General features: G+C 39.1%; 1 long non-coding RNA gene across 1 annotated transcript in view; it reads right to left on the reverse strand.

The window, feature by feature from the left end:
* Positions 1-6,056, reverse strand: part of LOC139613731 (uncharacterized) — a 353,034-nt gene that overhangs the window by 247,235 nt on the left and 99,743 nt on the right. The gene's annotated exons all lie outside the window — the stretch shown is intronic.

Genomic DNA, 6,056 nt, shown 5'->3' on the forward strand with positions numbered 1-6,056 from the left:
AGTTGTTGCTGCATAGGTCACAACCTACCTTCAACTAAATAACAACATCTAATGTAGTCGGTGGCCGGCTTCATGCCTGCAGGGTCGTGTTGTAGTGTTGATTGAGACCCAATGCAGGAGTAGTGTAGCCCTCTGTCACTGCCTGTAGCTCACTCTCTTCAACTGCTAGACCAGTACAGAGCTGCAGAGCAGTGAGTGGCTGCAGAGTCCAAGACCATCAGGCACATTGGGGAGCTGGGTGATTGGGCAGCTGGGACAGCAAGAATGGAACATGGTGAGTAGGTTACCAGGGGAAGGAGAAGGAGCAGTCCACCCTTCCATCGCTGTGGAGTTGTGAATGTGTGCTGAAACTTTGCTTAATTCAAATGCACTGCACTTCATCACTAAGAGTCTACAGCCATGCTAACAGCTCTGTGAGGCTGCACAATGAGGTGCTTTGAGATAACATCAGCAGCCTAACATGCTCACACTGGCAATGCTAATATGTTGCCGTTCAGCAGGTATAACGCTGAATATCTGCACTATCTTAGTTGAGGATGTTAGCATGTCAACATTCGCTACTTGTTACTTGTCTCATATTAAAGAGGCAGATACATTTTTGCACATTTGCATTTGTACATTTGTCACTTTATTTTATTTTTTATTTATTTATGTTATTTTATTATTTTATTATTTCTTTCCTTATACGTGTTGTGCAGTTGTGACAGGATTTTCCCTGTGGGAATCAATTCATTTTGATCATCTGATTCTGATTTACAGTGATAAAGCACACTAGAAGAATAACTTCTGTTTCCCAAAACTGTGCAGCAGTTTTTTCTTGGCCAGACGAGAATAGGCCTATCAACTCAGTTGAAGTCAACGGGAAATGCGTGGTGGAACTTCCTGTTTCCTGTTGTACAAGCTTCAATAGAAGTAAATGGAAAATAGGATGGAACTGTAATGTGATTATTCCTTCAGCCATGACAGAGTGAAAGTAAGCCAGTTTGTACAATACTAGGATACTGAAACTGGCAGAGCTAAATGGATTTCAGTCATCATTCAGTTTATTTACCCCAGTTTTTTGTACCCATCATGTCGGAATGTCGTCTGTGAAAAAAACCGGTGTTCTAGCACCTCACAAAAGATCCAGCTTCCATTGTCTTTATATTATGTTCAAACCAGAATAACCATCACACACACAATTGTAATGCATGTATTGTTCCTTATTTATATGAGTTTCACAAAAATAACCAGACACTGTGTGGGTGTGGCAGTAGTGCATTTTGTTTGCTGTGTGACGTGTTTAGGGCTCATAAACTGGGTGAGGACAGATAAAAGAACAGCCTCTATTATGTCTCCATCCTTTCTTCTACCCTTGACACACAGTGTGAGTGTTGGAGGAGTGTGTGTGCGAGGTTATGAGGGACAGAGCCATATAGAGGGGCAGGTGAAAACAGAGTTTATATGGATCCGTCCTGACCTCTGAAAGAGAGAGAAAAGCAAGCAGGGAAGAGTTTATTAGATTAGTACTGATCTCTGGTGACGGACTGCCCTTCCAGGTACACAGACACAGGGGAGAGACAGACTGATGTCCAGTTCAGTACTGCCACCAAGTGGAGAAAATATGACAGGTTTTTTCAACGTCACCACTCCTGCTGTGGTTTTAACAAGACAATGCCTCTGATCTGCTGCAAAATAACAACAATACCTGGAGAAACTTTTACTGGCAAAATCAACAATTTAATTAATGACTGATTTAGTGTGACACTTCAGGAGGAAGAAATCCACTTTTATTGGAGATTCCATGGGCTTACAGGGCTGACATTAGATGAGGGCCACAGACAGACATATATGTCATATGTAGAGACAAATGACCACTCACATTCACACCTATGGCCCGTTTAGAGTCACCAATTAACCCAACCTGGATGTCTTTGGATTGGAAACCCACATCAGCACAAGGGGAACATGCAAACTCCATTATGCAAAATAACGTATGACTTATGACATAGATCATTCAGGATGAATAAGACAAAGCAATTTTTGGGTCAAATCACACAAAATGTTTACATATGCTTTTACCAATCCATTCACAAACCAAAGACCCTAGGACAGAGTTGTGTCACCTCAGAAGACCCTCTTTTTTTTTTTTTTGTTTTACAGCAATGGCGGATCATGAGGCCCCTCAGTAGTTCCTGGAAGTTGGCAGCAAATACCAGCAGCGCAGTAGAGTTGAAGCAAAATATATTGTTTGTGATGCACTTTACAGAGTAAGACGTTTAAAGAATCAGCTTATCAGCACATCTGTGGTGAGAGGGAGTTAAATATTAGTCAAATATAACACTGGGGCATGTGATTGTAGAGTTGTGGATGAAGGTGCGGAAATGAGGAAATCCATGTTGGAGTACGAGCTAACTTCACACAATAAGAATTTGGGTTGCTGGCAGAGGAAGGGGGCAGATGGAGAGACTAAGTGAGATGGAAAACATAAGGTAATTGTAAAAGGTCATGTTAAAATAGGCCAGAAATTTTGAAAAATAAATTGGGAATCATCCTAAATACTAAAAGTATTATAAATAATCATACTAAACATGTATTCTATTACTTTATAATATAACTGTAATATAAGTGATGCTGCAGGTCAGGACTGCTGAGTGGACCAAAAACAAAACATGATATGTTTCAAATAGCCAGCAGAGAGGCCTCACAGTAAATGTGGATTATTTTTAGTGTCATATTATGAAACGAATATATATAATTAAGATTTTATATTAATTATAGTGTTCTCCTCTGTCTTTTTCTCCCCGTCACTGTGTCTCTCTTTCAGCACAGGGGCTCTCAGGTGATTTAATGGAGCCTGAAGACTCCCAGCAATGAGACAGCACTTTCAGCCTGTGTCTCTACTCAGTTTTTGCAAGCCTTTAATAAACCAAGCATTAATTTTCCCAGTGGTGTGTCCTTGGTGACAAAGTGCAAATAGACTGTTTGATTAGCTCACACATTTTTTTGTTGTTCGCATCTTTAGTGATGGTAAAGCCGCTCCTGCTGATCTGGGCTAACCATCTGTTCCTCCTCTCGATGTCAGCTGGGAAACTGTATATTTGTCCTACTTTTTTCTGACTGACTGGAGCGTCCCCACGCAGCACAGTAAACCAAGGACAACACAGAGGATAGGACATAAACTACTTAACATGCAATCCATGGTCCTGAGTTTATTAGAGATTCATTTAATCAATTCATCCCATTGATAAACACCTGCCTGTCTCCTTCTGTCCTACCTGAGAGTAAAGATTACATTAGTCATTTAGATCCCTTAACCCTCAGTGACCATGGGATTACTAAAACCACCTCAAATTAAAGGATTGTTTGAAAATTAAACCTGATCTGAATTCTGACAGCAACATGTTGTTTAACCAAAATAAGGTTACCCGAAAATATGTCAGCAAGGTTGATCAGGTTGAAATACTTTGAAAATAGAAATGGTGAATCTATGACTAGTGAATCAGATGATAAAACAGAATAGACTGACATTAGATGGAAGGAAGAAGAATTCAGCATCCAGTCACAATGAGTGAAAAAAGTGACGAGAACATTCTAGTGAAAAGTTACATTAAACAAGCAAGGTTTTTGAGCAAAGGGAGATTGTTGTTAAATGCAGGTAATATTGTTCAACAAAATAAGACATTGAAGATGAAGATGTTGAATGGAATCCAAATTAAAAGCCATGTTCCCGGGCAAATAACAAGATAAGTGAAGTGATAAGAGGAGTTCCATTAGAGATTACGCTACAAGGATTCAAGAAAGAAATCAAATAGGGGAAAGTGACTGTAGTAAATCACTCTCCAACTATATATTTGGGTAAAATGGTGGATAGCTTTTCAGTTCTCCTTCAGGGGGAGAGAGGAGAAAGTAATGCATGAGTTTCTCTGTTAAAGAATAAGTTCCCAAGCCACTGAGATGCTTTAAGTGTCAGAGAGTGGAACATTTAGCAGATCAGGGTAAAGCCAAACCAAGATGTGGTAGAGGTGTGCTGGAGAACATGAGTTAACCAAGTTAAAATGCTGTAATAGTCAACCTCAATGATGCCAGGTATAAAAAAGAGCAAAGGAAGTCCAAAGATACAAAGTGCAAAACAAAGTGTTGTGTGCTGGGACAGCAAAGCAAGTGCCACAGGGTACAACAGTGAATCAACATTTAGCCTCAAACATAGACTATGCAAATTCAGAATTTGAGTACTGTGTACAGAGTGCAGTAAAAGATGACACAGCGATTGTAGACTAGTTCAACTTTCTGGCACTTATTGTCAATGTTACAATTGTTACTCTGCAATAGACAAAGAAGAGGTCAGGGCTGAAGTCTATATTAGATGCAGCAGATGGGTATTTGGGTGTAGAAATGTTACACAATATGCTAATTTCTAATGATGTATTGATGTAATCCTCATGTGTTGATTTGTATAATGGTTTGCATTATTCTTCAGTGGAATGCCAGAAGCCTTATTGTGAATAGACAAGAATACAAGACATATATACAGTGAAACAGTGAAATGATAAATTATTATTTGCACCCAAGAGACATGGCTGAAATCACATTTGGACTTCAATATTAGGGAGATAGAAAGCAAGAGGAAAACATACAGTTGGTGGTCAGGGAGGGGAATGTGCAATTTTTAACAAAGAAGCAATATCTTAAGGTAGGTTATTCATTAATCACAATATTGATCTCCAAGTAGTCGGTGTAGAGCTTTGGGGGACAAAAGAAAGATTCTTACTGTAGATATAATCCCTGTAAAAGACTCAAAATAGAAAAATTAGAAAGGCTTAAACAGGGTAATATGCTGTGGTGATTTCAATGTCCATAATACATTATGGGGGTGGGCGGTCACTTCCAACAATGGTGGAAGTGACCAAGTTTGATATGAGTAATATGGTGCACCTAGATGGGGCCTTGAGATGGAATTTCGGTAAGGCAAATTGGGAAATATTTAATCAGTGTTGTGATCCAGAGATTGTTAAGATAGATATGCCAGAACATATTGATGAAATAAAAGAAAATACTATACTACAATACTATAATTAAAGGTGCAACTCAAGTCAGTGGGAAAAATATAAACAATAAAAGAGTTAGGATGGTACTATGAATGATGAATGATAAATGCTCTGAAGGAATTTGCAATAGAACAGAAACTTTAGAGATTCCTTACAGAATTTAAAGCTTAAGCACTGGTCAAAAACAGTCAAAGAGCAAAAAGAGAAAAAGAGCAATTATGTATGTTATTCAATGTTATCTAACTTAAGTGATTGGGAAAGCTATTGGAGATGAATAACGATCTGCGAGGAAGGTAAGCTTCCAGTAGTGTGGAAAGAGATTGTCATTGTTTCTATCAAAAAATCTGGAAAAGATCCTATTAGTCAAGTTAATTATAGGACTATGGCTCTGATATCAGAAGATTATGGAAAGATTAACATATTCCTGTTATGTGTCATGTGGATTTGGAAAAGGATGCAGTACTTAGACCCAAATAGTGTGTTCCCCATTATGAAATATGATACATCTAAGCAAGTAGGAGGAATTAGGAATCAATAACTGGAAGTGGCCATAACTGGCCAGACTGTTTTAATATCAGCTGTTCCACAATGGTTACTACCTCAACCAATAATACATTTTCCTATATTGGATTATGTGCATTCAAAGAGATATACAATCAATTGGGAAGCTTCTGTGAACACTGTTCTACATGAAATGTATGGACAATACATACATACATTTATTGATGGATCTGAAAACCTAGACAATGGAAAAAACTGTTGCGCATTTCATGTTCCAGAGTTGAGAGTTGGAGTGACAAAGCCAGCAAATGATCACAGAGTAGTACAGTATTAATAATGCCCATCTGGGGCGGCCCGGTAGTCGAGTGGTTGGGGTGCGTACTATGTTGAGCGCAAGACGCTCTTAGCAGGGCAGTCACCGGTTCGACTCTCCACCGGTCCGACTCTTTCCTGCATGTAATTCCCCTCTCTCTACCCCCCTTCCTGTCAGTCTCCATTAAGCTATAATAAAGGCATAAAAAGCCCAAA

Source organism: Trachinotus anak, unplaced genomic scaffold (genome assembly GCF_046630095.1).
Source record: "Trachinotus anak isolate AG129_WGS33_773 ecotype Australia unplaced genomic scaffold, CSIRO_AGI_Tana_v1 ptg000032l, whole genome shotgun sequence".
Classification (NCBI taxonomy): Eukaryota; Metazoa; Chordata; class Actinopteri; order Carangiformes; family Carangidae; genus Trachinotus; species Trachinotus anak.